Here is a 27,186-nt window from a genome sequence, read left to right on the forward strand (position 1 = left end):
AACACTATACTAACGGCAAATAGGATTATCGTAAAATCAACTTATATTCGATATGTGAACATCGCATCGATACAAATATTAAGTTCATTTTTCGTCGTTACCACGAAGAACAGTTGAACTAATAAAGATCCTCGACGCGAAATAAGATACTACATTATTCTTATTAGACTGTCTACAATGCAGTGCTATACATTTTTGAAGACCCTAGTTGTATGTTAAATATTCGGAATATGCAGTTCGTGTTTACGTAATAATGATATATTTTACATCACTAGACATCGTTACTACTATGCTTTGGATATTTTATCGTACATTCTTCGGTACTATTTTCTATTTATAATATTCAATAATATTTAACATTTTAATTTATAGATTCGAATAATTGAGAAAAAAGTACGTTTGTTATTTCGATGCGTCGCATCCGTGCATAAATTTTTAGAAAAATATTTCGTCTTATGAAATTGACATTTACAAGAAAGGTGCGACTATCTACCATGAGAGAATACCTAATTCTTCGTTTAAACGGCTAAAGTAAAAATTACTTTAGAATTTGTATTGTATCGAATAATAATATATATATATAATAAATATTAAAGACACTCATAGTCGATTTAATAAGATAAAATCTATAAAACATTCGAACATCTTCGACTCAACGGTATTCGCTATTCGTCAAAGTGAAGCAACTTTTCGTTTTAAATAACTGATAAATGTGAATATTTCAGTGTTAAATTTTCTTAAATTTCCGCTTTGCGTTTCTTTCGAAGGTATAATAGCGGCAACGCCAAACCAGGTTAACCGTGTTAAGAGAATAAGTTTTTATTTATCTTCGCGTATATCTTTGTTGATATTCGGACTACGCAGAAATTGATTTATCAGATCATTTTACATATTTGAAACTTGTCAGGGAAATCGAGTTGTTATATAGATAATACGATCAACCAAAAATTAACTGAGAAAGAGGAATGACATACGACTGCCCGTAGCTCTCTCGAAGATCTCGTGAGAAACTGACAAAAATGTACGACGCATCGGGAAAACGCAGTTGGTACTTTCATTTCTAGGGACTTGATTATTATGAAAGCGCGAGCACCGTGCAGTCTGACGACTACCACTTATCACGGAACCGTGATAACTACTTACCTACCTGCTCTTCTTCGTTTTCCCTCTCTACCTTCCCTGCCCCTCCTCTTTTCCTATTCCATCTTTACCGTAATCACAGTGTTTTAATGTGCCAACGTTCGTTTCTCCGATTCTCCTCCCAACGCCTAATTATTAGATCAACGAATACACGAATACGATACAGTCGTCGTGGACTTATTTTGCATTCCAACGAATCACCGCCAACAGATTATACTTGGATTTCCTTCTTAACAGAATACAGTTGCAAATTCTGACACGTTTAAATCAAATTAACCTGTTCGATAAACGATCGTTCGATCATAATATCAAGAATAGCGATCGACAACTTATGATTAAATAATTTACGCTATATTAATCGTCGATCAATTGTTACAATTGTTTCATCGATTGTGATACAACAATCCATCCTAATGATTTATGTAACTATTTTTTAACAAGTAATTAATAAATAATAATTAGTCAGTTTATTTAAATATTTATTTATTTTTTCCTTTCATCGTTGTATCAATTAAATATTAAAACACTTAACCCAATACGAAAATAACGTATAAATCTGGCTTTTCAGATTTGTATAAACTGCAGCCTGTCAGCTTTCTATTTTTATCAGATATATCGTTCGATGCAATTAGTTACTGATACGCTCCGAATCGAGTATTTTCGAAGAACCGCCGCGTCGCCAGTAATTGCGTAGGATTATCCAGCTGAAAAGTAATGACAGCCTGTGCAGAACTAAGTGACAGACGTTTTCACCTTTTTGACATTTCCTTGTTATCGATTGGCTGCTCGTTAACGACGCATTCGCTATCGGGTTTGACCCAGTTACTTAATTTCCTTGTTCTCTCTTTTCGACATTCTTGAAATGTTCACCCTCTTCGCGAAACAAATCCAATTCCTACTTAACATTTTCTGATGCGGCGTCCTTACAGACGACAAAATTAGAACCATCACCACGTTATTTCGTTTCAGGTTTTTAATCTGCATGCAGATGAAGCATGCTTACGGTACAGCGTAAGAGGGCGAATAAAGTATATATCACGAGATAGTTTTATAAAGAAATTTATTCCTCGGTGTACTTTGGTCGACCAATAAGAAGACACAATTTGCCGAATACAATTGTATTCACCACGATATTAAGTTTTTGATATTCTAATCAGACATAAAAGGGAGAGAGGAAAAAGGGCATAATGGAATTTATATGACAGGTATCTTTCGGAAAACCTGGATGACTCGTGGATGACGAATGAATTTAATACGTTATTCGGACAAGTGATATTTTTTAACATCTGGTTACACGGTTATATCTCTCGCTCAAAAGCACGAAATTTGTTCATCGACGGCATTCCTTTCTCTATCTCCTATAGTTTCCGAGAGATTCGAGAAAATATAATAAGACCTGACCTGAAAAATACTGATATACGTATATATTACAATTTATGTCGTTTCGAACGTCTACCGCAACGCTTTACTCGTAACCGAGTTTTATCGTTAACTTAGGAATACATAGGTGGAAACCAAAGTTTGGTCAAACGGGTCCCATATATTGTAAACAGCGACGCTGAAATGATTATGTACGTCGGAAAGAAAATACGGTACGAGTAGATTCCTAGAGTGGTAACAAGTGAGAGAAATGACGAAGAGAAAAAGCAGAGGAGAAAGAAGGAAGGAGATAGAAAGAGCAAAGAAGGCACGAGTTCTCAGCGAAATTAAAGCTTAATGCTTCTAACGAATACCGCGACCGACGGGGATATAAATCCAGTACGGGCGGAGAATTTGAGAGGGTCGAACGGTAAGAAGGCGGAGAGATGAAATAGGGTAGGAAGGATAACGAGGCAGCGAAAGCCAAGAGAGGGAGAGAGATGGAGAGAGACAGACAGAGAGAGAGAGAGAGAGAGAGAAGGAGGAGGGGACCGAACGTCGAACGAAAACGAAAATACTCGTCGAACGAAAAAGAAGTGCGTTTAATTAAACCGACAAATAAGTGCGGCTCTGGCATTACCGGCCGTCGCTTCCACGTTTTCTGCAGCCGCTGCTGCTTTGTGTTTGCGGATCCCTCGCGCTCTGGGAAAAGGCGAACGTCGAATATAAGTTCGATGGCGGCGCTTCAACCTACGTTTCAATTTGAATACTCGGCCACGCGAATATCGCCGATCGCCGCGCCATCTAATTAAATTTTCAATTAATCACGCGATCGTAACGCAACGTTATAGTTACCTGCCATTGATTCCGGGGAGGGCGGCGGACGCCGTATGTATGACGCCGAGGAAACGGATGTGTAGCGTACAGCCAGCGGAAGTACCAAGGAGCGGGATGTGGCAGCAGGGTTACCAAAGATACGTACGTTAAGTAAAGGCGATAGCCTTGGAAACGTAGCGCGACTCTTTGACCACTAATTCTCCATGGAATTATCGTAAAAGTTTTGTTTGCGGGTCGAGAGCACGGATGTTTATCTCTTTATACTCTGAATACGTAGTACGCTTTTAGTAGTTAGTAGCTTGTACATGTATGTGCGTATCAGTTGATGGGACTTTTGCATCCGGTATTCCAACAGTGTGGCTAGAAATAAAACTGTTTTCACGCTCTTTTGCGTTGTATTATTTAAAAGTTACGCGTGTACATTTTTATTCTCCTTTTATTCGTATAGTTTTATTCGTATCTCATCGTAACGCGAATAATCTATACGAATTGTTAGTTACTGATTTTCAAATTCCTGATATTGAGAAATTACAATCGATTACGACGTTCTTTCTCGAGTGGATAGAATTTCAAGTGTAAAGAGTCGAATATTCTCGAAGGAGAAATTTTAACAAGTACCGATAATGCAATGTGATTTCTGTATTGTACGAAATAACACCGTGAAACACCGTTATCGATAGAGTATTTATTTAGTGGAATATTTCTCGTTCATCAGAGAAACGTATTTCGTTATTTATAATAGATGGGAAAAGCATACTCGAAATAACAGAAAATGCGATTTCATTCGCGTTTCCTTTTTTTTTTTTGCACGTTTAAAGCGGTTCCTACGCGATACGGAATTTGAGACAAACAGGCAACTTGAAGAGATTGGGAAGGATCAGTTCGGAACTCGGACTATTTCGGTTCAAAGGCATACATATGTATATCTGAAACTTAAAAGTCTGGAAAAGACGCTAAGGTAAAGTTCTAAGAAGTCCGTAAAATGCCATCAAACCACGTTTCTGACCGTTTCATAAATCGCCAAACGTATACGTATATACGTATACCGAAAAAGTAAAGGATTTAAGTAAAAACTGTTTTCAATTTTCAAAGTCGTGCGAAATATATACTATCAAGTTATTCGACGATTTAGAAACTCCGTTATTTTGCAGTAAATTACATACTTTATTACATGGTCGATATTTGAATTTTTCGTTGTAGTCAATTTTACTTAAAGAAGGAAATATGTTATTGACGCAAAAAGGGGACGCCTCTTTTATTGAAAAATTGCAGTAGATGTATTCTTCTCTGTTTTGTAAAAACTGAGGCAACGAGAAAAATACACGAACCTAAGTCTCTAGAAAACGACTTAATAAGAATACACGCTTCGGAATAACGAATGCGCCATATTTATTATATAATGTTTCTTTTAAGCTAAAAAATTCTTACTAATATATCACGTTGAAGCATCATATTTTCTTCGAGTCCTTTAAATAAACGGCGATGTAAAAGCACGAAACGGATCGATAATTTGGTATGGATGAAGTTGCGTTTCTTACTCGAATATTCTCCCTAGGGAGACGTTAATTTTTGAAAGACTGGCAATAATGTTTGAAACGACGCAGAACGTTTTGCATTGATCGACGAACAGTCGCATCTCCTTCGTGTCCCGTACGTACAACACGATACGTCGGAAGGAAGCCAAAGTAATCGCAACCGCAAGATAATCTTCTCCATTTCTTACCTTCGCGTTCCCTTACCGAGCGTCGCGGTAGAAAACTGCGTTATATTGCGTTTCTGCATGCATACTGTGTTTCGTGACGATTCATTCTGCGTGCTCGTAACAACAACAACTTCTTGTTCGTTCCGAGTAAGTACATATCTCGATGCGAGAAATTTCGTATTTGTTTTCTTCCTTTCTATTTTTACTTATCGATATATTTTACGATATACATTACTTATATTTTGTATATTTTATGTATCTTATATATATATATATATTTTTTTTTTTTAGAAAAGTACGAGTTGTTATCGTTCCTTGTATATTTGAAAGAAGTGACACGATCAAATTACTTGTTGCAATAACGATATAGTAAAACTAGCAGCGATTAATAATTTAGTCTCGTATTATTTTATCGAAATCTTTTATTTTGTTATGGTTAATCTTCAATCTTATCATAGATTCTTTCAATTCTAACATACAAGAACGTATATAACGTTGAAAATCGCCATGTGCAAAATATCGTTTACTAACAAGTATAGTTAAATAGTTGAAATATCTATTTTCACAGATATTCATAGAGGAAATCCTTCTACCGGATTCCTTTCTCCCTCACCTTCGCGTCTACGATCCACCATTCTTCCCTGGAAAAGCTATTCTATTACGTTGATAATGAGATTTCAAAGCTATCAATTGCCATTATAATCCACCGCCAATATCCTCCCTATATCGCCCAAATAACTAAATAAGTAACTTCCTCCGTGCTTAATCGTAGCATTAAATATTTGCCGTCGACGGCTGAGAATTTATTGTGTGAAATTCGTATCAGTCGATGGCTATGAAATACGCCTTTTTAAAATATTTATACGTTGTATGGTAATTTATCTCGCGATGTTTTACAGGCCGATGACTACAGGCAATTTTCAGTTTTAACAGATAAATTTAGAAAGTGCATAGATGACAGACACGCTTCAAATAAATAAAAATCCATTCATTTTTATCTCTGATGAAAGCAGCGTCGAACTCGGTTGTAAAAATAACAATTCGCAACGATTTGTTACGTTGTGTAGTTTGAAATTGTCGCAGCTGAGATTGCAATTTCTTTACGATATTAAGCAATTTTACATTTTTTTCAAACATATCTAATCACCTGCTTATTATATACCCGTTTCTTTGCTATTATCTTTTTATTGCACTTCTGTTTATAAGTATTGGGATATCTATATAAAATGCGGCAAATCTGAGGAACGATCGGGAAATTATTAAAATCTTCGTTATAAAATTATCGTTTGATTTGAAACCTATAGAGATTGTAGTTATCTTAGTTATCTTATTTTCCTGTATAACAACGTTCTATTTATATAGCTTTCACAAATTATGATACCAGTGTTTCTTTTTTTTTATTACATTTACTCCTATCTAATTCCAGATCTTGATTCCGAGTTATGCGTGTTAGGGGAGAAGATTAAGTGGTGGGCTAGATGCGCGATCGATCGCGTTCCCTTTTTGTGATCCTCGCAAGCAGTTTCTACAAATTTTTGCACTGTTATCTTAGTTTTATCTTACTTTCAAAATATCGATTATAAAACACTTAGCTAATCGAATGCCGAATAAGAACAAAGTATCCAATATCGAAAATTACTCGGCACGCACACACCGAGATAAAAATACATAGCCTATTGTAATATTAATTTATACGTAAGCGATACATGCCCTTGCTCTTGAAAGGTAACTTTTGTCACCGTCGATGAATTTATACTAGTGTTAAAATGTTACAGTATCATTTAAATATTGAAGTGAAAGCATAAACACTTACAATATTCATCAAAGCATTGTACCTAGCTTAGTTTGGTATGGAACGAATGAATATTCAAGGAAATCACGAAGCTGGTTAACGTCACCTTATATGACATAATAGCCCGCAAGCAATCCCGTGCGCATGACTTTTGCGCTATGCATTGCATCTCTGAGAGCCGTAAACTGATCCACCTCGTACTCGCCGATGTTTATTAGTTTTATGTTTACCATTGTCCGATGAACAGTGGATAGTCGCGACGACACTTTGTGTTTCCGGCACATTTCTCTCGATCACAGAATTCTAACCTTTTTTTTTTTTTTTTTTTTTTTTTTTTCGTGGAGGAAACCTTCATAGGCACCCCGCGCCCCTCCGGGGAGAGGGCGCTGGGTAGTGCCGGATTCTTACCGGCTAAAACCTCCACGGTGGCCTGTCCTGACGCCTGAGTCGAGATGCACCCGGGATCTCTCCCGAATTACTCCGGTTGCCCCCGGGCGTCTATCTCTCCTTCTTTGTCGAAGGGAGGCGTCCTGCTCTTCTTGGACCGCTGGGGGGGAACACCACGCCCCCCAGCGCCTCGCTCCTGCTGCGTCATCCTGGGACCCCGTCCCCTGACGCCTCTTCCTGGTTCGACGTGGTCCTGGCAGGCGTGGGGCCCACTAACTTCTCCGAAAATTCTCCGCACCGGATCGGCGCACTGGCAGGTGCCGCGGACACCGCCAGCTGCCATCCGTCTATGAGAGAATATCAGATCCGTCGGGATGCTCACAGGACTCCGTGGGGGCCACCAACTTCTCCAAAATTTCCGCACCGGATCGGCGAACTGGCTAGTGTCGCGGGCACCGGCCAGCCGCCACCCGACTATAAGAAATATCAGATCCATCGGTGTTTTCCCAGGGTAGTCCTGTGTCCCGGGGGCTTCTGCCTGCCTCGTGCTCCTTGGATGGTCCCGGAAAAATGGCTTCGGTGCGCCTCCTTCCTTCTTTCGTCAACGCCTCACGGAGCGGTCACCCATCCTAGACGGCTCCGTGACCGCTGCTGCTTAACTTTCGTGATCGGCCGGGAACGAGTGTTTCCAGCGCGGCTAACGGCGTTGACACAGAATTCTAACCTGTAAATATGCCAACTTGAAAACTAATTTCTTCGTTTATCTTTGAAAGCTACGAAATTACGATTTAATTTTCATAGGGAAGATCAGATTGAAATTTCCCACGATCCGCTTTCCGTGTTTGTTTTTTCTGTTTAATATACAAATTTATTAACAGGTGTCTTTTATCTATAATTAAGTAACAATAATAATAACAATAACAATAACAATAAGTAACAGTAACAATAACAATAAGCAATTAAGTAATAAGTAAAAGTAACATAATTAAGGAACAATTGTTTTAATAGAAAATATATGCTAGAAAATATATCACTTGCTAAAATGAAATTCGTTCTAGGATCTTTTCAATTAACTCTTTCCATCGATCAAACTGTCTAAGTTAATAGACCTTTCCTCAGCGTGCTTAAGCGATTATCCGCATTCAATTGTTGGAATAACATAGATAAATACCATGACTCATACGGGGCCTAATATATCTATCATTCTCTTTAAAAAAAAAGTACATTTACGTTTTACGTAGCTCGATATTTTATTGTTGTTAAATTGTAGTGGAAATTAATGCATTAAGCTAAGCATAACTGTCACGATTATTCTAAAGATATAATGGCCACGCGTGAAATTATTTTTCATTCCTATTAAAATCATATATCGTAAATAATATTATTTCACTTTACGTTAGTTTATACTAATTTACAAGTCTTGTCTCGATACAATTGCGAAAATTTGGCAAACTAAATTGTCTAGAAATAATACATAAAGCTTCAACCAGAAACTGATATTATGGAAGAGAGCAAACATATACGAATTACTTTCTATCTTATAATCAATTATATAATATAAAATTCGACGATTAAACAATAAGATAATGTATTCAAGTTTTTATCATTCGTTTATCGCCAGCGACTAATACTGACGTATATGCTATCACACACGCACAAGCTACAGGCAGAAACACACTGTAGTGGCACTTTCTCCCCAATATCTCGGAAACTAAGCTAGTCCACCCTCTATGTGTATAGAAAAGATCGTTGAAAATATCGAATTCTACATATAACGTATGCAAAAATTATCGAATCCGTGGATACAATGTTTCTACAGTTTCACCATTTATTTTTCTTGTTCAAACTTTTTCAGAATTCTTTGCTCGTCGGTCTAAGCTCCGAGCTTCTGACCGTAGAAAAAATGACTGAATCTGATCTAAAAATTCTTGTATGGGAAATTTCTCTTGCATGGGGAATTCTCAAACGGTATCAGAGGGTGAATTTGTGTCGTAAGAGTACTATAAGAGTATTATGGGGAGGGCAGGGGTGGAGGTGTCCATATAATATTTATCTAATCTTTACAACCACGTACGAATATTTAATTGTATCTTCTCGTAAAAAACATCGTACAAGAATATTTTCAAAGAAATGTATACTTGGCTTACGTTTTCCTCATACCTAAAACTTGTTTAGTTTCGTTGCTAATCTAAATTTAAATTAGTCTGGAAAGCATGTACATACGTGGTATAAATTCCTACGACATATACCTTATAAAGAATTAGCTTTCCTTTATTCATGCATCGTTATTTAGGATTAAATCTTCGCAATACTAAAAGTGTCATTAGATATTCGTTAAACACTAGAAATTTCAAGATGCAAATATTTTACCCGTTATCTGGAACAAGTAAAATTTGTTCGAATTTCGTACATTAACTTTGAACAGACGATCTTGGAAAGTTAAAATGACATTTTACTACCAACAACGCTATATATTTATTACAATTTCTTGATCTATCCTTGATTATTGGACAGCGAATCTTTATACGTTTTCTGATAGTTAAATTCACGTTAACATCGCTTAGGTCTTCCGTCATCGTTAGCATCAGTTAGGACACTGAGATTCCACGAAATTTTGTCGATGGTTACGCAATAAATTTCGCGAAAGCCTACGATAGCTCGGTCTTCTTCGCTGACTTAAATTGTTTTATTTCAGCAAACTGGAAAACAAGTATATAGCAGTGCTTGCTGGAAAATTCTTAATATAATGGAAGGCCATATTTTACAAGTACGATACGAGATAATACTTTGTATACAACGTAGGTGTAATAACTTGTCAACTACTGGGAGGATGGTACAAAGTATAACGTTCAACATAGCAGGTGCAGGACGAGCTGCCTTATAGCTCTTTAACAGTAATGCTCAACGCACGTATTATAACGTCTCAAAACTCTATGGCCTTACGTTCCAAATTTTTTCCATGCGCTTTTTCCGCTACCTCGCCGTTCTTATTTTCACACTTATTTCCCTGATTATTCGTGAGAAACTAACTTGTTCGCGTTTCTACGTCCAAGCTTCAGAAATCGTAACTTTATTCATTTCGTTGCAACGTTTGAACGATATCTATAATTATACGTGACTCGGATGTTTATTTATTTGTCCTATATTAAAGTGTATATTCAGACCTTATGACAATTGTTCTACATTCTCATTTCAAATCATTTATTTTTCTGGCAAATGATCTTTCAATTCATTCGGACGATCTTTCTTTCTGCAACTATTTTGCAACTATTGCTTTTCCACTTTCAAGTCGCAAACTAAAAAACTATAATCGTTTATATATCCTAATTACAAGCGATTAACTCAGCATTTGTATCATTTTCATAAATTTACGAGATAAGCGATAGATATATCTGTTTTAAAATACGAACGTTTGAATCGTTTACATACATCACATGTTAACGCATTACGAATTTGTGGCATCGTTAACGATGCTCGATTCGTATAAACAAGCGATAGCAGTACCTTGGTTTATACTATACTAATCGAAGTTCGAAGTGTTTATCGTCGTACCCTTTCATCGTTGCTTTCGATATTATGCTCGTTATATTCCAGAGACGGCGTTACCGAACAGCTAGGAATAAATATGTCGTATCGTTCTATAATCTGAATGCTGTTTTTAAACGTGACGATTAACGCTAAATCGGAATATAGGGCGACAGTCGAACGACGGAATTCAAAGTAGGATGGAACATTATCCATCATATCGAAAATCGTACAGTGACATATTATCTTCGAAATCAGATTGATTTCTTAGTTGGAATAAAATCTATTGGAAGGAATGGGATGCAATTTTACGTAATTGATTTGGATTATATCCGATTATAGAATTCGATGAGTGCCACTTTATACGTTATCGAGCAGCGTTCTATGTCCGTGATACCGTCTGTCGTTCGTACAATTATATCGCTAGGAAATATTACGTTGTAATCGCGAGGCTGTGAGTCAGCCAACAACGGAATACATCTATAAATATTTTATAAAATCCACAAGAAAAATATTTTTTATGAAAACTGTACTCAAGCCATTGTGTATATGTGTATGTATGTCGATGACAAAATTATAGATTCTAAGGAAACAGTGGTTTCATTGACGCTTCGGCAATACGACGCGGCATGCCAACTGGCATTCTTAACGATTCAATTTATACATAACGTAGCGTTTCTATACGTAGAAGAATATAGAGAGTAAAGAGGCAAAATGTGAAAGTACTTATTATTATATGATATCATCGCTTTTCTACAACTCGAGACACGATCGTCGATATGAAATTTTAACAATTTGCGCTTATTGATTTTGAAAGCGTTCGTATTTTTACTCCTTTTATTTCTCGCCTCTCCTTACTTCGCACAGGCACCAGAATGATGGCAACATCTTTTTTCGAACAGAACTGTCATAGATTTGTCGCAAGTTTCTTTGACTTTCGCTGTCGGTGCTCCAAGAAAATATGATTTCTGCTGTTTTAGCTTTATTTCGTTATCGGTCGCCTGTAATTCGCTTCTATGTTAATCTTCAGACTTGTTTATTAACGGAGACAAATTGTTGATTTCACGTTCACAATATCGGGAGCGTCTTCTTAAACGTCAACACCATTTCTATGGCTACTCTGTCAATCGTTTAATTTCCTTATCGTTTGCCGTTATGTAAAAAAATGTGAAAAATAGGGATCTAACGTTTTCGCTATACATATATCGATTAATAAACACTTTTTAAACCGTTCGATCATTAAATAGACCGAACTCGTGCGTTTATCGAATTGAGTACATAAAATATCGGCTGCATAAATTTTCTCAAAGAAATCGAACGATACAACAAATACCTCCACTATCGAACCATGACAGTAACTGTTTCTTATCTAGCAATGTGTGATCGATACAAGAAATTCTTCGATATTCTAAGTATATTTCTTTCATACCCGGATCTCGAAGCTTTCCGTCAAAAAGCTATGGAAACCGATGAAAATATGGCACTTTCAATTTCTCCGATAACTCTGTAAGACGAAGGAAATGGCGTTCTCATAAGTCAAGGATAGCTACTCTTTTAACATTGTCGGTAGATCGTTGGAAAGCAGTCGTTTCGCTTGGAATTTCTTCCCTTTCTGGACGCGTCGTATCTCGTTTCGTCTATCACTTTTATTCCATTACATTGCCGCGAACCTGCACAGGTCACTCGTCGCTTCGGAACACAACCGTCAGGTGTACGCCAATACCAACACCGACTGCGTCAACAAAACAGACACTAACGTCACTAATGATGCTAACCGAGCTAACACCGATGGAATAAGGAACACGAACGGCCAGCGAGACCGATGAAGATGTGTTGCTGAAAGCCCAGGGGTCGTTCCGGCGCACGTTTTATTACTCTACGTGGCTCTGTGTCTTTTCTTCCCGTTGACGCAGCTATCCCCATATCGCTACTTACCTTACCTATCGCGCTATTTCTTTTTTTTTCGCGTTTATGTACCTTTTAATGTCCACCGATAAACGATGCTTTCACGTGCATCGCTCGGATATTTCAAAACTATTATTATTTTAGAGAGCGAGCTTTTTCATTTTTTATAGTCTGCTATTTGCTGGTCCAGAGGAGCTCTTTTCTTTGTTTCTTATCGCGTTACGTCTATACGAATTCCATTTATTTGGACGAAATTAGTTAGCTAGTAATTAATTAACAGAATTAAACGAATTTCTGTCAACTGAGTTCATTTATCTGAACTATTGTAAACGAAGAATCATAGGTAATTAGAAAAAATTGGTATTGGTATAAACGAAATTCTACCGTATACGCTATTTAAACAAGCCTTACGAAATATGCAGGATGGTTGGTAACTGGTGGTACAAGCGGAAAGGGGGTGATTCTACGCGAAAAAAGAACTCGAAAATATAGAATAAAAATTTTTTTTTAATTTTTCTTTTTTTAAATTTTTTTAAAAATCTACAGTGAGATCCGTTATAACGAGACGCGATAAAGTGCACGCGTGCCGAGCAAAAATTCAAAGTCGATTTTCTCGAAAACGAAGCCTCGAACGAAAAATTGTTATTCTATATTTTCGACTTCTTTTTTCGCATAGAATCGCCCCCTTTCCGCTTGTACCACCAGTTACCAACCACCCTGTATATATATGATCGTTTAACGTTCATTATTTCCTCATATTTCGCAATTTGATTTACGCGAAAATCGAATTGGTTAGAATTTGAAAGATGGCTGTTGGCGAGATTAAAAGGCAAAACTAGTTAGGAAGATTCTACGCGAAACATCTGTGATATAGAGGCTCACTGATGTATTTGCCACGTAAACAATAATTACCGCATGCAATTAAGAGGATCCTTACTACGCGAAGAGGATGTAGGTGATGGGGTTGGTGATAGTCTGGCAACTTCTCGTTCCATATATAGCGGCGAGGCATCGAAACGGAACGACTGACAGCGCGTATCGACACGGCAGATGAAGAGATTTCGACTTGGTTACACTCGATGTCTCTGTGTCAGAGCTGCGAGCTTTCCGGAAAATTTGAGTTAGCCTCGTTACTTAGCGAACGAATTTCAGTCTGTCGGCATTTTCTCTATAATCAGCATACGAGTATAGCAGCAGCCGTGTCATTGAAAAATTAACGTGCTGCTGGATAAATTATGAACGAATAAGATAAAAATTCATACGCCAGATACTTGTCCGACGCAAACGTTTAAGAATTTTATATCTGACACGAAAGTCGGAGAATTTTTAATGCGATTCAAAAATGAAATGATTTCCGATAAGATATACGAAGATTGATAGAACGAGTGGAAAACTTTCGAGTGGTTTAGATACATCTATCGATATTTTGTAAGTGGTACTTTGTAAGCCGGATAATTACGTTATCTGCGTATAAGATAAGTTTCGAATATTTTTAATATTAATCATATTACAGTTGCAAGATTTCGTAGACAATTTAAGGAATTGAAATATCATTATATAGAAATGTTCTGCTAATTTTCAAGTAATTATTTGCTCTCTTTTAATGATAAAAGCTGACTTTCAAAGCAAACGGTCCGCATTAAGCGACACAAAGCATTTGTGCTTTTACCGTAGAAACGAACAAATACACGAGTACAGCATTCGTTTCGTCGATTAAAGCTTGCAACTATATTTATATGTTCTAGGAAATGTTGGTTTCTTTCTTAGCGAAAGTAATAGTACCGTCCTGATCTTGCCAATAATTATTGTACATTCGATGATCAATAGTAAGTTATTACGGATTCTAATTTTTAAAATCACGTTACACATTCTTCGGTTCTTACATTTTCGTCTCTTTTTTTCTGAAATGTGCTATGTCTTACATGATTTTCCTCTTACTACTAGTTCCCACTCTGCTGTATTGATCATGTAATATCTACCTAGGCATGCATGTATATACATATACCATATCCCTATTCCATTACCTATTTCTACAAGACCAAAACTCCACCGCGTAATCTCGCCTAGTTCTCAAGTCAAAATTACCTATACATATAACTAGACATTGATTCTTATCATACTTAACGTTTTTTCTTCAGTGACATTATTTTCTTATCGTGTTTTCACATTTATACGTGTATATTCGTATCTAGCGTTTGTTCAGTCTGGAATTAAATGCTGTTTGCGTATACAATAAAGTCTTCGCCTCTGTTTATTTTATCCGAGCAATTCGGTCTTAACGTTTATCTTGCCAAATACAAAATGCAAATCAATAGTCGCATAAACACAAAAATAGAATGAACGAAATCTTCTGTACTGAAATAATATTAACGACGACAAAAGTGAACCGAATCTGACAAATAGTACGCAACTGTGACATCAAAATTCATAAATACAGTTCACGATTTCGTGATTTAGCAACTCCGTATTTTTCAACAAATTTCGAAACTAGCAAAATGATGATCTATATCCTCCTAATGTCACGTGCCTCGTACTTTATCGTGCTTGCCCTATTTACGATTTCTTTGTCTTTCGTACGATAGGTTTTTAAAACTTACAATCGAAATATCTTTTTCGAACGCAAATTATGATTTCGTAATACCGAGAATTAATGCTTTCCAGCTAAAAGATACGAATGCAAAGAACTCTTGTGTGAATATAAGAATACCAACCGATGTATGGAAAATATAGTATGGCCAAAATTAACTCGTGATTAATTCGATTGAAAACTATAACGGTATCCAATTTCACCGATACATATAGCATCAGTTTTCAGAGCTAAAAATTTTTGTCACGTCTCCCTTCCCAAAATCGCTTCGTGTATCACTCTGAAAGAGAGTAAAGAGGGCGGGGGGAGGGGGCTGGCCTTGGGGGAAGCGGAAGAAGAGTGGTAAAAGAGGAAAGAATTCTATCGGTTGCGACGAAATTGAACGCGATCATTGGGAAATCACCGTCCAGAGAAATATTGCCCGATTAACCGTTAATGATTTCGGTTTCACGCAGAAGCCGCTCTCGAATAGGTGCTTCAGTCGTGAACTTTAACTGCACCGCGTCGTCCCTTAAGCTGTAAAAGGTTCATCAGCCGGAAAGGAATTCGTGAAAGAAACGATTTCCCTCGATATGAAAATCGTTCGACCGAGCAGGATTTGCCAGCGAGGAACATATAACGTATTGTACGAATGTGCGCTGAAGAAACGCGGGAGAACATAACGTGTCACGTGTAGCGTTCCGCGTGTTCCGTCTGCTCACGTACTTAACGGCAGAAAGAAATCTTGTACTTATGTGTGCCCGACGATTGCCAAAAGGATCGGGGCAAAACGCACTCAAATCGATGTAATTCTATCCCGCAAGACGAATTTTTACACGAATTCCTCGTGTCATATAGCGGAGGGACGAAGGGAACAATGTTAAAAACTAGATGAATTTCCATGATTTAATTTTACGCATTCTAAGAAATCAGGGACTAATGGATAATTTGTGTGGAAAATAAGGGGGAAATTACAAAGAAGCGTTACCTCTATAGTTGTAAACAACTGATCATGATAACTTTACTCACCTAATTGCTATTCGTCGTTCTCGTTCCGTTCGCAGGATGTTTCGATATAATCTGTGAATCCAATATAATTAATAAAAAAATTATACGGAAAATCAGATTCTCGGATTATATTAGATTAGTGTTATACGCACATGTATGGATATTTGGAGGGCTAAGAATCATAATGTTGTTATCAACCAGTTTGCTGTTCCGTTTCATGAAATAACGCTTTGCGTTTATTGTCATCAAAAATTCATTTGTTTAAGCCATGAAAGACCATTGTGGTTTTGAATATCATTTTATCTCGAGAAATGTCGAAAATCGTATTATACGTGTGTATGATGTATCATAATCTCGTAAAATTACCCCTAACCCCAAGAATTACGTTATACGTACACATATTTTCTTATCTCTTGTCTAAAAGTTATCGTCGATACGATGCGTACCTGTGTGTTTACATTATACGTGTATGTACGTAGATCGGATAGTAAATAATTTGGAAAACATACGCGCTGTGAAAAAGGAAATTAAGGCCGCGGTTTATGCATCAAATGCCTATTTTTCTAACGCTTTTCGAGTCGGATCGCTGAACTTGAAAAGGGCCCGCTGTCACGAACCAGGTGACAGCGCCTTGAAAACCCAAGTGGCCAAAATAAATAGACCGACACGGGCCGGGAAACGTGAGGTCGTTTCTGGTGCATGAAAGTGTAAACCCAGGTAACAAAGTGTGTCTGGGCATGAAATGGAATCTGTTACAAGTATCACATGCTGTTTCTTTGCCAACACATCCTGCCAGCAATAAACGAGAAACGCGGTGACAAGTGATATCGTTTATACGCGTGTTCTTCTGCATTAGACGCGATATCGCGGATAATCGATCGACTCTAGGTTTCATCCTATTATTTTATTCGACGTTACGCTAGTTTTCTCCGATTCTTCGCATTCTCCGTTCAGAATTAGCAAATCTCGACCCGCGCGCACGTTACGATCGTATTTTGCTTACGGATTTTGCGTCTCTGTTTTCCCATGGAAATAGAGAGCTTTATATTTTTTTCCAACGTCCGTTAGATTTTTTTTTAGCTTTGTTCGCGTGCACTGCGTTTGGATAGAATATCAATAGAATCATCGCAAAGTAGATAACCGATTGTTTTGAAACTTGACAAATAGAAAAATTTGAATTGCGATTTTATTTTTTACATGCGAATTGCTAAATGTTATATCGCGAAATAAAAAATTGCAGATAAAACTATGCGCGTAGAATTCTTTCTATTTGAAAAATTCCATTTTGGATATCGGTATTCTAAAGTATCTTTTGTTCGCTGAATTTTTGACGAAACTCGTCTGAAACTCGTCTTTCCTTGTTCCAATCGAATCGTACGACATTATCGAATTAGTCTTTCATCGTTTGCTGTTTTTAACGATTGGAATTTATTGGTATAAAAATTCGAATTATATTCGTCTATTCGAGGATCCGAGCCGTTAAATTTCGCCCCTGGAGCAGTATCGGTTAAACGTTTTACCAAATCGTAGAATATTATGCAACACGAAAAACTAGCGATCGAAAATTACGAGAAATTTTTTAAGGAACAAGCATTTTCTATGCTGTTTGCTGTTTTCAATGATGATCGATAAATTAATTAATATTACGTTTTAAAATTTGTCGAGCTTCTGCAACTGTAGCGCGATGACCGATCGATCAAAGATTTGAAATATCGCCGATTTAGAAAATTACAAAGCACATATTTGACAGCGGCGTTAGTAGTGTTAGGGAATAATTGTGTCGCACACACGTTTCAGAGAGACAAACAAAGCTCTTTGTTTTCCCGTTTCTCTTTCCAGGTAGAACGAGTTTTCAACGAGTCACAATCGCACACACGAAACTCGTGCAATTAGTTTTTTACTTATCGTCGACAATGTTTCTCTTTCTGTACTGTAGAATATGGAACGCATTTCTGTAATTCACCTATTAGCCCGATGTATTTTCCCTTATCGTTCTCTTTACTTGTCGTTCTTTTTACTTATCTAATGTATTCAACCTACTAGTAATTGTACAATACAATCGTATTTGGACTAATATATATCTGGCCTCGTAACAGTGCGTATAATGTTCCTTAAAATCAAACGAAATTCTCTCGTTGCTTATGGTTTAAGTAATTTTTTATCCCACGTAACATGCCTATCCTATCTCTTTTGATTTTAATTTTTGTTTTTAACGCGAAAAGCGAAATAACACGTAATTACGATTTACGTAGCTTGAAAATAAAAAGAAGGCGAAATATTTGGCAACGGCATTCTTTTCCACGGAACGTTTCTTCTCTGTTCAAAAATTAATAATATTTATACTTAATACGAGGATCATCGAATAAAATTTCTGATTTCCCGTTAGTCTCGCTTCGAATAAAACGATATTTAAGATATAATCATAATATTCGGTTAATTTACGCTAATAAGGTATCTATTTTTGGTATTATCGTTGAATTTTTGTAAATTCGTATTTTGCTCGCATACCAGTTTCTAAAAATCGTTTTGGAGACCACAGTTTGGCCAGGTCTAGTCTAAGGTAAACGGTTTGCTTCAAAGTGTTTCACTTAACCTAGTCACCACCTTTGAGTCCTTTCCGACACAGTGTTTCTTTAGAAGATTTCCCAATTTTTGAAACAACAGAAAGAAATTTTTAATTCCACGCGTTATCTCCTTCCACGTTATTTTTCTCCGTATTAGTTCTTTTCCCCTCGGAAGAGCACAATTGGCTCGAGGACCCGTTAACCTTCTACTTAACTATTAAGCTGGAATGGAAATACATTAATGGAATCTATGCCGAGATCTTAAAATACTTTCACGAAGAATCTAACATAAACTATTTACAAGTTATAATTGCCCCGATGTAATCGAAGGTACGTATTATATTTAAAACGAAAGTTACCGGCGTGTCAACCGCGCGTTTTAATTAAGAGCGTTGTGTTACTTTGTCAATCGTGTATTTTACTTTCTTCGGTGAATTCGATCAGATTCTGAATCGCTTCGTTTCCGCTTCTATCATTAAACAGAAGTTGCATTTTGTATTTACTGCGAGCTATCACATCGATTAATCGTTACGTGGCTCGTTTGTAAACATAGAGACACAAAGATAGAGTACGCGTGTCATACGTTAAGCGAACGTGATACGAAAAGAGAAAGAAAACGCTCGTCCCACGCCGATCTTACGCTTTCGTGTTTACCGTACTACCAAGGCATCTAGCGTCATATATTAATCGAGATTGAGATATAGCGTATATTTATAAAATTTGAAGCGGATATTTCAGCGTGTAAACGATTGTCGTTGTTAAGCTGGTAAGTGAAAGTTTGCTGGTAAGTCCGTTGCTAGCCGCGTAACTCACGCCGATCGTTACCTTACGGTAACACGCACGTGTCCTGGGTATCGCGTTGACAACAAATCGAGCAGAGATTCTATTTTCATGTTTGGCTGTACGATCCGGCGAGCCATTCTCCGGGCGGAACGAGTTTCGAATGAGTTATCGTTACGCGCATTAAGCCCGCTATGGATAGGAGAGAGGCGGATGGAGAACCGCCGGTGAAGAGAGAAGCCAGAGGGACGCGAGTTACTGGAAGCGAGTGTGAAGTGATTTCAGGGGGTCGAGATATTTCAGGCTGCAGGAACGGTGAAATAAAGCGGCCGCGTGTTGTGCTGTTCATGGCTCGTTATTATGCTATATGCCATGTCCTCGCAGCTACTAAGGTCCTTGTCGTAATGGAAATGTGAAGAGAGACGACGCGGCGAGGCGCGCAGCTCGCCGGCGAACTTACGAGCAAGGAAGATAAATGCGAGGATGAAAGGGACGCTGTTGTTGCGATACGGCCAACCAAACGAAGCTTTAAACGCTGTTCAAGCCACGTGACAACGAGACGTAACAGGGAATTTATCGAAGTACACATTGGATAAAATCGAACGAGTTGAAAGTAGCGTGCGAACAAAACACGATCGCGATTGAAAGAACATGATATTAAAAATGATAAATGACGAAAGTGTTGATATTAAGGGAAATGTAGTTTATTTTTTTCTCTGATGGAAAGCTTCTTCGCCTTTGGAATATCCAATATTTACCATTCAGTTCTTCAACTATACGTATACGTTATTCAACCTTACGAGTCTTGAAGGAAATTTATATACGCGATGGTAAAAGTATACTCCTACTACTAATGATATTTATACTATATCCATCGAATACGCGATAATGTCGTAAATAAATTCAGAACGGAAGAACGAAAACTCGACGACCGTTTTCCTTTTCGAAAGAAATGAATATTTGCGAAGCGAGCGCGCGATATATCGTAACTGTGTATGATGTAGCAACGCGTGCGAAATGTATATGGATACCTTTCGAAATACCTTAAAGGCCGTTGAAAGTTTAAAAGACTCGGTACTTTACGGTGATTTGCCGAGGAAATCGGCCCGAGTGATTGTTAGAATTTAATCTTGGAATTAGGATTAATATTCTGTGGAAGACACAATGTTTATGTTGAAATAATACAATGTGATATTTATTAAACAATTATTTCGAGAGTTATAAGTGTGCGTTCTGGAATGTAGACAGTTGGCTAGTTATTCACAGACTGGCTTAGTGACCCATGGCCCTTGAAAAGGTTTAGAGCCCCACTCTCTATGCAGTAATGAGTGTGACCTGTGTGGGTGTCTGTGTGGCGTCACATGTGGCACAGAACCTTCTAGTAGCTTCTCGACGTGCCCGTCTAGAATGTTCCATCCATATCCTCACGCTTCTTCCGGCGTCCTTTTGAAAAAGCGTGCTAACTGCCGTGGTGCATCTCACGAACGCACGCTGGTGGGGATGGCGCTGGGCAACGAATGGAAGAATCTGTACGATCAAATACTCTATCCGCATGCGACTGATATCGTTGTATTCCAACAGTGATTACGCAGTTTGCGCCTCTATCATTGCTAAGCGGAAAATGAAAAAGACGAGAATGGGCGAATCGACTGGAGAATGCGTAACTTTGTCTCCATTATCGTTGCTCTGCCGCAGGGTTGGGCAAGGAAGTCCGAAGAAGAAAATACTCGGCAACTCGGGGATCGAGCCGTGCATATTTGCTAGCAGCTGGCATAAAGAGGCCGAGATACTGTCGTCATAAATAGGAATGTAAGCACCCACGGGACTAAGCAGACGAAATTCTTATTATTTTGCGGCATTATAAAGGGACGTCGACGTCGGCACTCCGCTGATTTCTACCCATTCCCACGAAAATAATCTCGCGGAAGCACGCAAATCTGATTTTCTTGCATTCCCTTCCCTAAAATTTCCGAGCTTTCTCCTTATCTTCTCTTGGTTTATTTCGCTCGTTAGCGCGAGATCCAACATATTTACCGATTCGTACGAACATCTATTAAACGTTTCGCAAGAATTTAGGCTGTCGTTTAGTTTCACGTGCTTTTCAACCTTATTGGAGCAATTGTAATTAATTTTCTTAACGTATGGAATTCCCCTAAACAAAATCGATCAAATTTCAAATCAGATACAGATAATAATATTTAAATATTTCATCGAGTGATTATGAAATAATTATCGATAATACGAATATAAGTTAATTTTCTACAAATTAATTTAACTAGGAAAAAACTGAAATTCTTTCCGTTAATCTTACTCCGTTAGCTTTTGCTATTTTTACTGTTAATCGTGAAAAATCGAATAGAAAACGTTTTATCAAATTGTCAGACCGTTAACGTTCGATTTTTTATTTTTGGGCGCGAAGTAATTTATGCGATTAGTTTTATTAATAATTCACCACACGTTCTTTTTCACGCTAGGTATTAAACGAAACATTCATCGTCGCTTTTTTTCTCTGTTATTCGATTCATGGAATCGTTCTTTGATTCGTGGACTTGAAAATAATTTACCAAAAATAAAACCATCCACCTAAAGTACATCTCGAGATAAATCACCTTCGACTATAAATCTTTCCATATGCTTTTGACAAAAGGGCGAGTTTATTTCTATTTCATATCTGTTTCTCTCGATTTACACGGCAAAGTTCATTGCACCGAGGAGAAAGAAGGGGAAAAACGGGCAAGAACGGGAAAGAACGAGCAAGAATGCGAAAGCCAATGGGATTGAATAAGTGACGAATATTTAACGTCGACCTTCGCTCGGTCGATTACTTTTCCCATTTACGGGCATTAATTGCTTCACTCGGAAGTACGTTTTCCAATTAAGCGAAAAGCCATTGACTAAACACAATCGGCAATGGAAATGTTTCTTACGCAATTAACGTTACGTGAACTGTTTGCGGAAACTTTCGAAAGAGTCCGAAGGGGTTAATAACACCTTGTTTCCGTGAAATCTGATGCTTTCTGTTTCAGCTCGTGTATGTTAAGATGTGATTGCCGTGTACGTACCGTGAATCTTAGATCTTAAAAAATTCATCGACTCTTTTGTATACGTGTACATAGAAATAGATATAGAGACGTAAACACGGATGGAAAATCACATCTTCCGTAATTGCAAAGGGAGCATCAACGTGTGTGCAAATTACGTAAATCTTTTCGTACGAACAAGCAACCGTTGATGACTTTACAGAAGAGAACGACGAAGGGGAAGAAACGTCATTTGCAACGAACACGCTGCACCGCTTTTATTCGATTAACGCTTTAAATGTAATACAAATTAGAAAACGAAATACACGCCTCGAAAGTAATGTAAACGATTCATAGCATTGACGGCGATTTAAATAGCACTTTTATCATTAGTCACTACCGTCGCCTTGTTCCGCTTTTTCTTTCCGCGCTCAATAAACGTACAAGCGTTTCATTGATATTTCGCTCAATGAGAACGAAAATTCTATAAAAAATGACAACTGGCTGTTATTATAAACATAATCGATATATGTTTTATTAAATTACAATGAAATATATATCAGAAATGTTACAACAACTATTTATATTGGTATTGAGAATGTAAACTTCATTGCGCGATGTTATATTAAATATTCTTGTTCTAGAAACGAACGAATCGAGTAATTTTTAAAATAAAATTTGTTAAAATATTTAGTAAAAGTCATTTATGTTATATATTTCTGCTTTATGTCTTTCATATCGCAAATTGCATAGCCAAACATAATCTAAAATTAATTTTTGGAAATTCTTTGGTTTTAAATAAAGTGACGTGTAAAATTGAAATTTATTGTACATAATATTGTGTGTTTTGAACGAGATATCGTATCTTTAACAATAATTTTGCATATTTTGACGCGTTAAAAGCTTTCATTGTTTCGCTCTGATATAGGCAAAAATGTTTCTCCCGTGAGATATACGAAGCTAGTTTATTACATTTTCTGCACTTTAACTAGAACACTTAACTAGAACACTTATTCACTTGTCAGTTAACAAAGTCTGTACATCACCGGCACCGAAAATATGTTAAATTACTTCACACGCGTGACACGTAGCGGTAGTTCGTTCGTATCGATGTGGTCATATTCGCTATTTTATAGAAAACCCGCGAGATCTTTTTGTTGAATTTATCAATACAGTAATATCCAACTTTTCGAATAAGACATTTTTTTACAAAACAAAACTTAATTGACATTGACATTTTTTGTTAAATATGTGCGTGTTAAATATTAACAAAAGATTCTCGGTACCTTTTTATTTATACAGACGAAAAAGAACGTTTGGAACGCAAAATGATACAACGCTCACAACGTGAAATGTTTACAACGCTCCTCCTACTTTCATACCACACGATGCACCACTTCGAAACCATCGAATTTTATTAAATAAAATTTTCCTGTATTTCTTATCGTTTCGAGAGATACGACTTTGTCATGTTACGAGAAAGTATCCGCATACCGTTAAAGGTAATATCACTGATATTTTTTACACTACTGTCCATATGTCATTGGAGACTTCTTCTCAGCGCACCTAGGATAAACACATTTTAGTATATTTCACGTGTATTTTACGTACGAAATGATATCGATACTTATCAATTGTCTGTATTGTAAGGAAAATAGGAGAAATCGTATTAATCGTTTGCGATATTTTATTACTATCCTGTTTTATCTAACGTATGTTTCGATGTATCGATCGACTCGTGAACGAAAGTGTATGAAACGAACTTGAGACGTTGTTCTTGACAAATTACTTTTCTGAATCACCAGCAAACTCGTAAAGTCTACTCTATTCTACGTGATTACTCGACGTTTACTCGTGTTTCATGCTCCATCTGGTAGAAAAAGCAGAATTCCAAGTAGTCTCTGTAAAGGAAATAACCTGATTGATAAAAATAAGTGAAAAGCAAGAAAAAGAGCCGATTTCCAACTACATGAACGAATTCTTTAGGGGATGCGGTCTAAAACGACGCTGGCATCGGTAACCATTTCGAGACAGCCGATCTATCAAACCGGCCTAGATCGAGACTTTTAATACGCTCGAATTTCCCGCGAGAGTTACCCCCCGCAAGCAGCTTGGATGGATAGGCACGTACAATGGAATTATGGTTCCCCTATGTTCCCATTACTATGCCATCTACGTTATGCGTTCTATGGTTGTGGTTGCTCTCCTTTCGATGCCCTTAACGACGCCCTTCGCTGTTTTATGCCCTTCGCAAATAATCTCCGTGTATCTGACCGTGTATCCGCCTACGGAGTGAATGACCTTTGATCGACGATATTTCCTCCTAATGCACGATACGAATGAATCGCGTAGGGCGTGCTCGAGTTCACAGTCCATTTTGTTAGCGTTATTCCGAACCCTTATTAACTTTCTATGAACTTTATAGCGTTCGCTTCGTACAGGGATTTCAATCGATTTTGCCCAATTTTAGCGCGTTGTTCGATTTAAAGAAAAATTTCAACATCATTAGTGTACTGTATGTCAAGTAAAAATTTTCACGATCATCGAATCAACGAAAAAGAAATTGACGTCAATTTGATCCTTGCTAATGTAAATGTGATATTTTATCCTTAGTAAGAAGAAGAAAACGCGTAAAAGAATAAGTAAAAATATTATGATATCTAAGGGCGTCCTCGGATCGTCGCTACGATATACCTACCGTTGATATTTCAAGTTTGATCAATTTCTCAACCAAAAGGATCAGTATGTACCGTCAATGCGATATTTATTGATAAACGCGTCGTTAGTTTAGTTAGATCCTTGATCGATTTTTATCTAGGTAAATATTTGGAAGAAAATATGTCAATTTTATAGTAGTTGTATTTAATTAATTGATCCGAGTGTTCCTTGTAATTAAAGTTAGAGTATCGAATACAAAAATTTATTACGATATTTCACCCTTTTCTTTCCTCAAGCTGGAACGCGATGTAGCGAAATGTATTATTGACGAGTTTATAATTAAAACATATATATAGTCTTAGGTTTAAACTAAATCTAACCGTAATATGATTGATGCCACAAAAATCGTTAATATCATACCGTGGAACGTAATTTGCAAATTGTACAACTAGGTTGTAGACGCACGGCCTGATATTTGTGTTTCCATGAAATTCTAATGAAGGCTTTAAGATTAATTGACGGAAGAACATGACAGACTGTCCTATTTCATATTCTCTGGAAACAATCCAGCAGTAACTTTAGAACGGGTAGTCGCATTAACTTTATGAAAGCTTATTGCATCTTTGACCATTCTATTTTGACCGAAGGTTGCTCACTGATTTTTTTTGCATTATATTTCACGTCTGTTGCATGCTCGCATAGATCGACGACAACCATCGATTTCCAAGCAGTACTTAACTGAAACGAGGTGGGAAAGATGCTCGAAAGGATCATAGCCGCCCGGCTGGAGGCTCACATGACCGAGAGGGCGCCCGGATGGCACGACAGCCAATACGGATTCCGCCGCGGCCGCTCGACCGTGGACGCGGTGAAGAAGGTGAAGACCATGGCCGAGGACAAGGTCTCTCGAGAAGGGGTGGCAGTAGCGGTATCACTCGACGTCACCAACGCCTTCAACTCGATCCCCTGGGCCAGGATCGTGGAAGCCCTGTGACACTTCGAGGTCCCGGCGTACCTGGTAGGGATCATCCGAGCGTACCTGGTAGGGATCATCCGAGCGTACCTGACAGACAGATACATCGTTTACGCCGGGAAGAACGGGGAGGAAAGAAGACGGATCGAGCGCGGCGTTTCGCAGGGACCGATACTCTGGATCACGGCCTACGACTCCGTCCTCCGATGTCCGATGCCCCCGGGAGCAGGCATGGTGTGCTACGCCGACGACACCCTGGTCCTGGCCGGGGAACGGTGGTGGCACGACACGGCGAATCGCACGGAGGACGCCGTGGCGTGCGCGGTGCGCGCCATTCGAAGGCTCGGCCTGACGGTGTCGCCGGCCAAATCCGAGGCACTGTGGTTCTTCGACCAGCGACGAAGAGGAACACCTCCTCCCGGACTGTCGGTCAACATTGGCGGAGAAGAGGTCCCGGTGAAACGCCAGATGAAGTACCTGGGTCTCACGATCGACAGCAGATGGACCTTCGGACCGCACTTCGGGCAACTGGTCCCGAAGGCGACGGCCGCAGCCAACGCCCTGTGCGACCTCCTACCGAACATCGGCGGAGCAGGATCGAGAATCCGCCGACTCTACGAGGGAGTGGTTCGGTCCCGAGTCCTCTACGGGGCACCCGTCTGGGCCAGAAGCTTGACGGCCAGTCGCCGCAGCCTGACCTTGCTGCGGAGACTGCAGAGGACGACCGCTATCCGCATAGCGAGAGGCTACAGGACGACGTCATACGCGTCGGCGACCGTGCTGGCGGCATCCCCCCCGTTCGAGCTGCAAGCCCTGGCGCTCGAACGCGTGTACGAACACCAGAGGGGCCCGACGCCATCGACCGCCAGCCAGCCGGCCCCGAACATCCGGGAGGAGGCGAAGAAGGAGACGTGGGAACGATGGCGCTCGCAGCTGATCCAGGAGGACGCCGTGCGGCCGCACCGGGCCG

At 38.5% G+C, this 27,186-nt stretch overlaps 2 long non-coding RNA genes across 2 annotated transcripts in view; one reads left to right on the top strand and one right to left on the bottom strand.

Moving 5' to 3' along the window:
* The window catches only part of LOC143304331 (uncharacterized), a 67,438-nt gene extending 41,167 nt beyond the window's left edge, over positions 1 to 26,271 (top strand). The window contains exon 3 of the long non-coding RNA XR_013061048.1: positions 25,946 to 26,271. This is a non-coding gene — a long non-coding RNA (uncharacterized LOC143304331). The remainder of the gene's footprint in view (positions 1 to 25,945) is intronic.
* The window catches only part of LOC143304330 (uncharacterized), a 47,314-nt gene that overhangs the window by 5,231 nt on the left and 14,897 nt on the right, over positions 1 to 27,186 (bottom strand). The window contains exon 2 of the long non-coding RNA XR_013061047.1: positions 16,243 to 16,293. This is a non-coding gene — a long non-coding RNA (uncharacterized LOC143304330). The remainder of the gene's footprint in view (positions 1 to 16,242; positions 16,294 to 27,186) is intronic.

This window comes from Bombus vancouverensis, unplaced genomic scaffold (assembly GCF_051014615.1).
Source record: "Bombus vancouverensis nearcticus unplaced genomic scaffold, iyBomVanc1_principal scaffold0030, whole genome shotgun sequence".
Classification (NCBI taxonomy): domain Eukaryota; kingdom Metazoa; phylum Arthropoda; class Insecta; order Hymenoptera; family Apidae; genus Bombus; species Bombus vancouverensis.